General features: G+C 33.9%; 1 protein-coding gene across 1 annotated transcript in view; it reads left to right on the forward strand.

The window, feature by feature from the left end:
• LOC126485017 (trichohyalin-like) overlaps positions 1–13394 on the forward strand; it is a 181056-nt gene that overhangs the window by 31178 nt on the left and 136484 nt on the right. The window lies entirely within an intron of this gene.

The raw sequence follows: 13394 nt of genomic DNA on the forward strand, positions 1-13394 counted from the left end.
CATCAATATTTGGGGTTGTTACATGGTGTAACAAACTATCCATGAAATACACTTTTACATTTTTTGACTCAAAGTTTTCAAGATATAGTACGAAAATCTGCAAGCATCATCTTGGAAATACACTATGCTGTCGCTAATATGGCCCTCAGTAGTCCAGCATCTCGGTAATCTGGCACTCATGCAGCTTCTAGTCATTCAAACTGAAATGATGCCTACAATAATCAATCAGCTATACTCATTCCAATATAGATTGGTTTATTGAATGTAACTTTGGTCTTATTCATATGAATATCAGCAAGATTTTTATTACATATAGTTCTTGTTTTAAAGTTGGGCTTTGCTCCTAATTTATCACATTTTACTGCATCTAACACTAATTTCACTCAACTATATTTCTAATATTTTTTATTATCTGGCCAAAGACCGAATTAGCCATTAATTGATAGAAAAATTTTTCAAAATCATTTTTGGCTATACTACTCACTTCTGTATTTAAATCTATATAGCTCTTCTACCAATCTGATTGTTTGAATTTTAAAACTCCATGTATTTTTGTTAATTTCATTCCTAATGACAAATACTGCTTAAGAGTTCTATGATGAACTACATATTTCTTTTTGGTTTCTTAAGTAGTTGACAATTTGCTTTGTTTAGTTCCAGGAATAATTTTATTTTCAGGAGTGAGTGGTAAATCTTTATGTAAATAATGTAATTCTTTTGGATATTCTAAATTTACTTCATAAATGTATACAGTTTTAGCAGTTTGAAATTTCACATATTTTGTGCTATCAAAAGAATCTAAATTATCCAATTCAAACTCACCACGCAGCAAATATTGAGTCATACCACATCCATATAGGCTATTTGCATCTAAATATGCTAGATAATTCTATAGTTTTTCAATATCAAAACCCTTCATAGATTTAATATAATCCATTATGGATTTATTGTTTAGTTTAATGTATCTTTTACAACACTGTAATATTCCTCCTCTTATTCCATTGCCAAGGAATACAATCATATCATAATCATGTAATAAATTTAATTAAACTTTTGTCATTTCTCAGCAATGCATCCCAAGTTAAGTGTGATGCAGTAAAATACCAAGATGGATCTAAATCATATGCTTTTATACAAGTTTTTCTAAAACATTCAAATACATCAGACAGTGACAATACTTCAGTTTTAAGATACAGATCATGATACTCACCTAAATTTTTAGTTACAATTTTTTTTCCAAACAGATCACAATACTTACCTAATCATTTTTGATTAAATTTTTTTCCAGTCCATTTTTGCATGTTTATAATCTTCATCATTTATTTCACAGTCATTCAGTTTATTATAGAATTCTTCTTATGCTGGTAATTATGTTCTTTAAAACGTTTGCCAAGAATCAATGTAAACATATGGCTTTACACCTTTTCTGATCACTAAATCAAATAACTGTTCTGGGAAAAAAATTGCTAATGATTTTCGTTGGATCTCTTTTCAGATTTGACTGAAGTTTATCAAGTTAAGAAGCCATAAATTTAAATATACCAATAAAGCTCATTTTTAAACTTTCTTTACTCTTACAAAATGCAATAAATCTATTTTAAATGTTTGGTATTAAATCTACTTCATTTTCGTCATAAGCAAGTTCTTTCACAAACAAATGCAAATCATATCCTGATAATTTATGTAAATAAATTGGTACAAAAATCAGATGCTTTAACTGTAAATTATATTTATTACTTGCTGTATTTATAAATTATATCATTAAATGATCATGATGATAAACCTTTTAATTTTTGGGGAATGATAAACCTTTTTATTTTTGGGGAATAATAACAGTTACATAGTGTACATTTTTTTTAATCTAGTGTAATGTGATTGTTCTTCAGCAGATAACAGTTTCATTTCTTCAACTTTGGAATAAATTCTTCCAATATATTAACCTCTTGTTTATACAATCAATAAAATTTTATGACAGTGTTGTCCTCTATAAAAAAGAGGATCTTTATTGTGTTTGTTTACATATGTAATATAATAACAGAATCCTCTTGATTCATGATTTTGATACTTCATTGTATGTTAATTTTCTGGATTCTGTTGACAGTTGTTCATCTACAATAGTGATCATTCAAAATCAGCATAAATAATGAATACTTCCTGTGCTTGTTGATAATTTTTTAAATTCATATAGGAACTTTTCTCTGGCATTTCTACTTTTAATGATTTCTTAGCTAAGATTGGTGTGTGATTATCTAATTTTATTTGCTACTGAAACGTAGTAAACACATATCAAAATAAATTTCACCTCTTCTTGTTTATTAATTTGACTCGATACAAGCTTAGATAATTTTTTTATACAACAACGGTGTGAATTGTTTTCATTCTTGAAATAAAGGAGATTTACATGTTTCTCTTTCTTACTTTTCATAATTTTTACAGGACACACTAGACAGTTTTCATCAAATGAATAATCATTGATAGAAACATTAATTATATTTTCAAGTTTTTGAATATGGTCAACGACTACAGGAAACTCAGAATTTTCAAATTTCTTATCAAGTGCAAAACCAACATTTTTATATTCCATAACTCTTTCTATAGTTTCATCTACGGGATGCAATACATGCTTTTTTATTTTTTATTTTATCATGTAAGATGATCCTCTCAGTGGAATATATTTGTTGATTCCTAGTTGTAAACAAATGATACTATTTAATTACCACTGTCGATAAACTATTTTGTTTACCAACCTTAAATTTTTTGAATACCTGTCTTTCATTTGTGATCCTATAGTGTTCTGTCTGGAACAGATATTCCCTGATATTTCTGGTTGTCTGTATTTGATACTCACAAAAGAGCCTTAAAGTTATTTTCAGTCCACAATGTATTCTTAGATTACATTTCACTGTTTTCCTAATTTTCGGTTTTACCACAGTTAATAGGTGATTAGTTGCAATTGAGTTTATATTATTTTCAAAATTTATAATTGATAATCCGTTTGCAAATGCACTACTAAGTAGTTAATCTCTAACTGTTCTTCTTTCTCTAGCTTTGGGAAATAAATTAGAATAAAAAGAAAATAATTTTTGTTTGTTGGTTCTAGTTTTTTCTTTCGCAAACATCAGCAGAAAATGGAATTATTTTTTTCAATGCTTTATCTTCTTTAGTTTGGAAAACATCACCATCAATTTTAATTTTATGATAACATTACTGTTTCCAAAGACTTCCTACTCATAGATTTAAATTTGTAACATAATATCTACAAAAAGAAATCTCATTAGATTGGCAATATATAATTTACTATATCCTGTTACATTATTCCTTTTACAATAATCACGAAGTTGAACAATTGTGGATTGCTCCATCTGGCGTTTCTATGTACAGAAAATAGAATGAATTAGATTTCTAAAAATCAATTTCTCGAAACTGACCATTGAGAAGTCTTATTTAATAAATATTAAAAAATAAGTATGAGATGACTATGCTTCCTTATTTTTCACATTTAATACAACACATTTTTTACAATTACTATTATGATTATCTTCATGAAAGAAGGATTTTTGTAAAAGGCCACTAAATTTCTCATCTTTCTTTTGTTTTTCATTTTCTTCATTTTCCATTCACAATAATGTTTTCTAATGTTTTCCATGTGTAATTCGTTGTAAATGGTTTTTGTAATAATATTTAGAAATAATTGTTCCATCCACACAACGAATTCGAGTATCATTATATTTTTTGTGTGATATTCATTTACACATTTGCTGCACATTTTTTGTATATTTCTTTGAGGTAAAATTAACAAGTGACTACTCATAATTACAGAATTTACAAAATGTGGTGTCACTGGTTGTTGAAACTGCATCATTTATATAAAAAAATTATTAGATTTGTGAAAAAGAAAAATATTGTAAAAATAATGCATTAACACAGTCATAATCATTATCACTATCAGGATCATCACCCAAAAAAGGATCAGCATCGAACTGATTTGTAATAGACTTTCCATTCAATGTTTTAATAACCCTTCTACAAACTTGGCATTTAATTTGTGCTTTTAACCACTCATCAATACACCCTTTATACAAAATAAATTGATGATTCTCATTACTTAAGCATATAGAACATTCATAATCTTTCCATTGTTCAATTACTATTTCATAATGTTTCATTGCTTTTCTTAAGAATCTTTCTGATAGATTGTGATGTCTTAAAAGTTGTATCCCAATTAACTTTATCTTTAAATTCTATATAAATAGTTTTGGAGAATGTTTCTTCATCGGATATACCATTAAAATCTATTTAATACTAAAATTCTCTCGTAATACCTTGAGACATTGCTTGTGCGTATGATAAATTCTCCCAGTATAATGTATCTTGAAACTCTCTCCTGAAATTTTCAGACAATACTTGTTCACCTGATATTTCATCCAAACTTGTTTTATCATGAAAATCTCTGATAAAGTCTTAAAAAAATTGTCAGTCTGATATATGATTCCATCTCAGTTTACCTTGAAATTCTATTATCAAATTCACTGATAATTTTTGTCTGTGTTGAAACGTCCCCTTTGAAGAATTTATACAGGACTGTGCTTAAACTGACACACAATATTTTTAGCGCAACGCAATCTGACTATCAAAGATCCCTGCAAAAGAATGGCCCTGAGTAACATTAAACTATACCTTTCAGAAATCACTTACCTCACAAAAATCTTCATTACTCGAACTACTGCAATACAGCGAGCGCCACTACTGCCAGCTTAATAGTCATAATATATATATAGCAGTTCATGACAAATTACAAAATTCCGCCATCTCTCTCCCCACATCCACCACTGCTGGCGGCTCACCTCCAACTGCGCAGCGCTACGTGCTGTTCACAGCCAGCTGCCTAACCCTACAATGGCGAGTATTACAACAATGCAAAGCAGCCACAGACTGCACACAGCACAGCCAGTGATTTTCATACAGAGATGGCGTTACCAATAAAAAAACCTAAACAGCCTACTTACATAGCCCCCATGCTCCCCACAAAAAATTTTACAAATTGGATTGGGCAATGGCGAATACAGATTTGAAAAATTTTTTCATAATTACAGTAACAAAGAAATCAAATGCACACACTTATTGATACTATGTTGGTCAAAAGCTCAAATTTTCTCACAGTCTATAAAGACAGCCCTGATCGTTGATCACGGTAAAATAGTAGTGTTTTTCTCAAAGTCTGAGCAGTAGAAGAAAATGCACACGGAACGGAAGTAGTGGATTTCCATGCAATCTTGAAGAAGTAGTGTTGTCCTTCCAACGGAAAGACAGTGCTGACTCTTGACATGCATACAGGTAATGGGCCACAACAGAGCAAACCCACAGCAGAGTCAGTCGAAATTTTGAAGAGTATTGGTAGGTAGGTCATCTCAGAGCAGACCCACTGTAGTCCTGGTAGAGATTACGGTATTGGTGGGCCACCAGAGGTGCAGATCCCCTGCAGTCCTTGTAGAAATAATGGTATTGATGGATCATCAAAGATGTAGACCCACTGTAGTCCTTGTAGAGATAATGGTACTGGTGGGTCATCAAAGATGCAGACCCACTGTAGTCCTTGTAGAGATAGCCAGCAGCCATCTGTTGTGACTGTGCAGGTGCACAATCACCACTGAAGAGTCTTGTGGATAATATAGCAAGTCCATAAACCACCACTTGTGGACTCACAAAGTTTTTGAAGTTGTCCTTAGAACCAGCAATGCTGTTATCCAGTCCCTTGCTGAATTATTAACACACGTGCAAACACTAACAGTCCCAACTGCGCAGCGCTACGTGCTGTTCACAGCCAGCTGCCTAACCCTACAATGGCGAGTATTACAACAATGCAAAGCAGCCACAAACTGCACACAGCACAGCCAGTGATTTTCATACAGAGATGGCGTTACCAATAAAAAAACCTAAACAGCCTACTTACAGTGTGATCTATTTTCCCAGTTGAATTTATCTTGAAAGACCCTTATAAAGTCTTGTGTTAGTGTTTCTTTCCTTGATGTGTATGTCCAATTTAATTTATCCAGAAACTCTCCAACAAAATCCTGTGTTAATTTTTCACAATATTAGAGAAGGAAAGTTCCACTCACCATATGTGAGTCACAATATGCAGAATGAAAAGATTCACACTATAACAAATTTTTGGCCATTAATGCGTTTGTCATCAACAGACACACACACACACACACACACACACACACACACACACACACACACACACAATTGCAAATCACACATATGTCTGCTGTGTCAGGCAATTGAGACTGCAGTCTGGTTTGAGTCTGCTGAGACTGCAGATATGTGTGTGAGTTGTGTTTGAGTGTGTGTGTGTGTGTGTGTGTGTGTGTGTGTGTGTGTGTGTGTGTGTGTGTGTGTGTCTATTGCTGACAAAGGCCTTAATGGCTGAAAGCTGTGATTGTGTGAATCTTTTTCTTGTGCCTATTATGACTCAGTATCTCTGCTGTATGGTGAGTAGCAACTTCCCTTCTCTAATATTGTTACATTCCATCCTGAATTTTCCATTGTTTCACAATTTTTAATGTGTTGATATATGCTTCAAACTCAGTTTATCTTATAATTCTCCAATAAATTTTTCTGTGAATTAAAAATTCCCAAAGTTAACTCTTTACATTTAATTTCAGTAAATGGCTTCTCTATTTTAATAAAATCGACAACTGTTTCACTTATGTTTCATTTGCTAAATGTAATTCTTATAATTATTAAAAAGTTAGTTCTTTACATAGAACATATATAATTTGAATAAGTTTTTATTGTTTAGTTTTTGATTCATAAAACCCATTGCACCAACATTTGTAGTACAGGCTTTACAAAAGAATCGAAATAACATATACGTCAGTGTTCCAGGAATTATGACATGAGTACATACATAAAAGATCAGAATAACTTTCGAAACACAAACTTCACACATGAACATTAAGACAGAACAGAATAAATAATGTATAAACATCTTTACAAAGAAAATAACATAGTATTTGAAAAATTCTACAACATAAATCTTATTAGCTAAACACATAAAGACAGGAAAAAGACAAATACACAAGGGTACATAAACATATAGCGGAATAATACAAAAGGAAAGGACAGGGTTTGTTGTACTGCAGTATTTTGCAAACAAAACTTTCTTTACTTCTTGGAGATCTCCCTTCATTCATCATTATTCCCAAAAAGTCCTATCTAAACCTGCTTTCTGTATTCTATTCATATGTCTTTCAAAATAATTATTTCTCAGTGTACAATACTCATTTTGGCCCAAATCTTTTTCATATAACTTCTTAATGCATTTTTTCCCGTTGTCCATAGTCAGTTTCTTATGTAGTCTACCCCCTCTTAATCTAACTTAAATCTACTGAGCTCAGATGCTAAACTAAGGGATGAGGCAAGGCAGCAGCACAAAACAATTAACACAAACATCAATGACAAAAAATTCAAACTGGCAAAGCAATTGCAATATTACCACTAATATAAGGCACTGTGCAGCAAACAAGAAAAATAAATGCGTAGTAAACTGGCTTAACAGCGTAATACAAAGTTAAATTCAGTAACATTCTGCCTGGCAAACAGCAGCAGCAAATAAAAAAAACATATATCTAAACATGACATAGCTCAAGCAGAAAAAATTTTACACTAAAGACAACAATGCAGACAAGGGAAATGTATATTCACATCTTAATGTCTATGTAATTAAAGTGGTGCACCACAAGAAGTTATTCTACCAAAAAAGTTACCAAGTACTTGAAAAGAAAATTATGAATGCAGTTCCTGTGAAGGTAAATGTCATTTTGTGCTCCCTCATTTTTTTTGAAAAAAATTATTATTTACTCTATCTGTAGACAGAAAATATTGATATTAGTACATCTATAAAATTTTATTTTAACCAATGCTGCAGTGCAGCTAGAAACTAGATATCAAATGAAATAAGCAACTATGTACAAAGTAAAGCGTAAGAACATCATTCAGTAGTCATTAGGCATTTCATAAGTTAGTAGAAAAATCTCTCAACTAGAGAGACAGTAGTCATAATCAGGTGTATAGACACAAAAATATTTCTCGTCATTTCATTAGGCATTTCAGTAAATCATAAATTAAGAGCTCCACAGTGTAATCATATGTTATCAAGTTCGACCGTGTCGTTTTTCCGATGCTTTCTACAAAGGAACATCAATAGCGAGGATAATGGCCTCCCTTTTTTTTTCTACCACCTAATGGCTTTTTCTCAAGGCGGCTGGCACACCTGGCCGCTCAGAACGAATTACGTGCAGGTGGTCACTTAACTTTCTTACGGAAATATTTACGACAGCAGTTTCCGCTACAGTGGCAGTCTCATATAAAAAATTTCAGAGGTCGAGAATTTGCGTTGCAAATGTGTAGATACAAAATCTTATGAACATAACAGTGTCCAAAAAGTTTTCGTCGGCATTGTGATACATTCACGCATTTACACACATTTCATAACTCTTAAAGTACAATTCTTGGTTTCCAACAACCTTTTCCACAAATCAGAGTCCCTAAACACTACTCATTATTCCTTACCTCATTATACATATACATATTCATCGACACTTCTTCAATATTTCATCATGAGAAATACGTAGCATAATAAACATTCCTCAACAATGTAATACACATTGTCATCATAATAATAACATCATAACACCTCAGTCAAACCTCAAGAACGTCGTAGCTTTCTGCAATAATTTCAAACCCTAAAAAATATTCTCTGCTCATTTCAATAATGTCATCTACCTCAAACGTACTTAAAAAATCATTATCTCATACCAAATACATCATTCACAGCTCTCATAGTATCACAATGGTTCCGAAAAACTATGAACAGTTTACAAAGTACAGACAAAATACAGTTTCGTAAGTGTGAAGTTATCCAACTGTGTAATTGCGTAAACATGTGTCACTGATGTAGCAAAAAAAAATGTTTATCTCTCAGTTAAATGATCAGATAGCTGTGTAATTCTGTGTTAGAGAAATATGGTACCGATGTGTAAAGTTGTATAAGCAAATACCATATTAGCTAGGGCTCCTTGTGCTTGCCAAACACATGATACACAAAGTAAGCGTGTACCCCCCTGAGGATAAATGTAATAATATCCTCAAGTGTTACAGATTACAGCAATGGAATGAAATGTATCATGGAAAACTTTCTTTGTAATTCAAAAATCTTGAAAAATAAATGGTTTAAGTACAAAATTGATCACTCAAATGCGTGTCCTGTAGCGCTAAATGTGCGTCTTGCTGTAAGATAATTCTGTGGAAGTGTCGTACTAATCGTCCTCTGTAAGCAAAGTTCTGCTGAAGTCAATGTACTTACCTCATCATAAACGAAAGTGAAATGCTTTGCGAATAGATATCGTAGTTATTATGTTTATTGGCGTGATGAAGAAAGTACTGTACAGTAACGTATTGTTGTGCCACGAAAAAGGCTGTCTCATTGTTGCTATACCACAAAAGTTACTACTAAAACATGTTTTATTTTCCAGAAGAATTCAGAAAAACTGTGCAGATATAAAACAAATACACCGGAAAAGCAACAAGGTAAATTGAGTCACCCATTAGTAGCGTCGTGATATAGTCGTGTAGCCGTCAAATAAACTCCAGAATGTATTTTCAAGTAAACCAAAATGTTGCGTTAAAATCTCATTAGCAGTACCGGTACATGTTCGAAGTATGTAAGCCTGATAGTCGTTACGTAATCGTGCAGCTAAGAAGCAAAAATGTACAAATAACAAAACTGTGTCGTCTGTTCACTATAACAATGCATTTGTAATTTCTGTTTAAATAAGTTCTCTTGGTTCTTGATTGGATATTTAACTTCAAACATCGTTGTTTGTTAACAGATTCTAAGTCTGACAAAGCATACTAGCAATGTAAAGTGAAAAGTTATAGGGCAAAGACAAAGTTAAAAAGCAGATTATCTTTCAATAAACGGTTTTACATGTGAAATGTGGTGTAAACCTTTACTCTTCCTAGTACACAGAGTTTCAACTTCAACGCAATTATCATGCGGTATACGTCGTTAAACAATACTGGAATTTTTCTTAAGGTTAGCGTCTATGTCATTTTTCTCTGAGCCAGCCGGCGCAAGCGGCTGCCTGCAGTGTGAGTCATTGTCTGTTCCTTTGTTGGTGCGCGTCGTTATTGGGATTAGGAGACCTAGCTTCTACAAATTCACGTTGTTGAAAGTGCCCTGCTCTGTTTGAATCCCGCCAGTTCTGATAAAATTCAGGTCTGTCGTTATGTCGGTAGTTTACATAGTTTGTTGTTTGTTGGTCATGTGGTGGAGAATTTCTCCCGGAATCGTAACTGCGCGCTGAACTGTTGCATCTGAAGTTATTCTGTCTCCCTTGATAATAATTGTTTTGGTTCCCATATTGTCCGTTTCTAAGGTAATCTCTGTCAGATTCATTACTACGGAAATGCGATCTTTCTCTGTAACTATTATTCTGCCAGTGGTTGTCATATGGGTGGTGTCTGTTTTGTTCACGATTTGAGTTGTAAGAATAGTCATGTTGTGTCCAGTTATTGTTTCTGTCATCGTGGAATTGTGACGTATGTGACCTGTAGTGATTGTTTTCCTGTTTTCGCATCCAGCGACTGCCTGTGTCAATTTCTAATTCTTGTAACAGTCCCTGAAAAGCCTCAATGTCTTCTTTGCAACATCCTGCTAAAATAATATGTCGTAAATGTTTAGGCAATTTGATTAAGCAAATGCGGATGAGTTCTGAAGGGCTGTATGGGTTTGAAAGATATTGATTCTTATGCAACATGTCTTCAAAATATTTCACAAGACTGGAAAATTCAGATTGTTCAAAGTGTTTCATCATCATGATGCTATGTTTTACTCGGTCTTGTGTAGCTTGAGACCAATATGCTGAGAGGAAGGCATGGTAAATTTCTCCTTCACTGTGACAATCGTGAATGACCGATCGCATTCTTACAGCTGGTTCATTCTCTAAATAGCCACACATAAATTCTAATCTGTGTTCTAACGACCAGTTGGGAGGAAAACAATGAGAGAATTGATGGAGCCATGCCTGTGGATGAATGTCGTTGCCAGAATTCTTAAATGTTTTGAATTTACGTGTAGTAATGAACAGCTTATAGTCAAAGTCATCATGTCGGCGAGTCGCATATCGGTCATTGTTACGTCGTTTCGGCGGTTCCATTTCAAAATTCGGTGCACCTTGCCAATTTCTTTCATAATTTCCGAAATGCGCTGTGTTATTATTTTTTGGCTGTTCCGTATTTCTATGTCCCTCTTCCCGTATTGGGGCGCGAGTGTCCTCTGAAATACGTAATTCTTGTAGTACCTGTGTCAGCTGAACTTGTACTTCGCGGATTTCTCTTTGGTGTTGCGTATTAATTTGATTTTGATTTTGTTTGAATTTCCTAATTTGTCCGCACTCTTCTGTGTCATTAAAGACTACCGGTTTTGTGTCATTCAGATTATCATCTACCTTCATAGATAAATTATTTAGCTGATCCGAAAGTTCAGCTACTTTCTCTGATAAAGCACTAATTTCCTCCATGTGTCTTTCTACTGTGTCCTTTAAGTTTTCCTGAGTTTTTGCAAGTTCCGTAACCGAATCGGTAGACGCAACTGAGTAAATTTTAGCTTGCAAGGTCTCATGATTTTCATGAACAATAATTTGCAGTTCTTTTATGGCTGCTTCGTGATTCTGTAATGCATTTTCATGCCGCGAAAAAATAGGTTGAAAATGCTCACAAATTTGAGTTTTTACGTCATTACAGACTTTTTGACATTTCGATTCAATGTTATGTAACTCAGTAGTTAAATCTTCACGCGTTTGTTCAAGAGTTTGTTCCAATGAGTCTAACTTTTGAAGCTGTTGCTGTGTTTGTCTCTGATTTTGTTCCAGTGTGTCTAACTTTTTAAGATTTTGTTCCATTGCGTCTAACTTTTGAAGATTTCGTTCCATTGTGTCTAACTTTTGAAGATTTTGTCCCATTTGTTTCTGATTTTGTTCAAGTGTTGTGTCTAACTTTTGTAGCCTTTGTCCCATTTGTTGCATTAACTGTAATAACAGTGCACTGGTGTCTGAAACATGTTCCTCAGTGCTATTCGGCAGTACATTTGAACCGGCAATATTCGCATTTTGTAAAGCAGAAATGTGTCTTGATTTATTTGAGAAAACGGTGAGGACGCAAAACCTGAATCTACAGTATTTGCAAGATTGTGTCCTGTGATTTCGGAATCCTGAGGCGAGCTGTTGCCGACCGATCGATCGATAACGCTTCCCTGTTCACTAATTGTTTCACTGCCTACACCATTATTTACAGCCCGCTCCATTTCCCTATGCACAATTACCAAATTACTACTTTGAACATTAGTTAATTCACTACTCTGCGGCGCTAACACACTGCTTTCGTCTTCATTGTCATTTCTCAGTTTACTTTGAAGCCTAGTATTACGTTTTTCACACGCCATTATTGTCACAATATTTCACACGACAACACAGAAATACACAATTTGAAGAGCAAAAATAAGAGAACACATTAACATAGCACTGAAAATAATATCTAGTTAACTGCAAGAGCAGCAGCGAAATACTTGGTGCAAATCTACATGCATGCCACAACTGTTTTACTGTACAACAATGAAAGACTGCAACTACAAAGGAGATTCTCTCTACAATTACGTGCTAGCAATAAACAAAATCTACACTAATTACACAAACTACAAGAAAAAATCAGAAGATTCCAGTGAGGTATCCTCGGCTAAGGGTCGACATATGAAACGTCCCCTTTGAACAATTGTACAGGACTGTGCTTAAACTGACACACAATATTTTTAGCGCAACGCAATCTGACTATCAAAGATCCCTGCAAAAGAATGGCCCTGAGTAACATTAAACTATACCTTTCAGAAATCACTTACCTCACAAAAATCTTCATTACTCGAACTACTGCAATACAGCGAGCGCCACTACTGCCAGCTTAATAGTCATAATATATATATAGCAGTTCATGACAAATTACAAAATTCCGCCATCTCTCTCCCCACATCCACCACTGCTGGCGGCTCACCTCCAACTGCGCAGCGCTACGTGCTGTTCACAGCCAGCTGCCTAACCCTACAATGGCGAGTATTACAACAATGCAAAGCAGCCACAGACTGCACACAGCACAGCCAGTGATTTTCATACAGAGATGGCGTTACCAATAAAAAAACCTAAACAGCCTACTTACATAGCCCCCATGCTCCCCACAAAAAATTTTACAAATTGGATTGGGCAATGGCGAATACAGATTTGAAAAATTTTTTCATAATTACAGTAACAAAGAAATCAAATGCACACACTTATTGATACTAT

Source organism: Schistocerca serialis, chromosome 6, assembly GCF_023864345.2.
Source record: "Schistocerca serialis cubense isolate TAMUIC-IGC-003099 chromosome 6, iqSchSeri2.2, whole genome shotgun sequence".
Lineage (NCBI taxonomy): Eukaryota > Metazoa > Arthropoda > Insecta > Orthoptera > Acrididae > Schistocerca > Schistocerca serialis.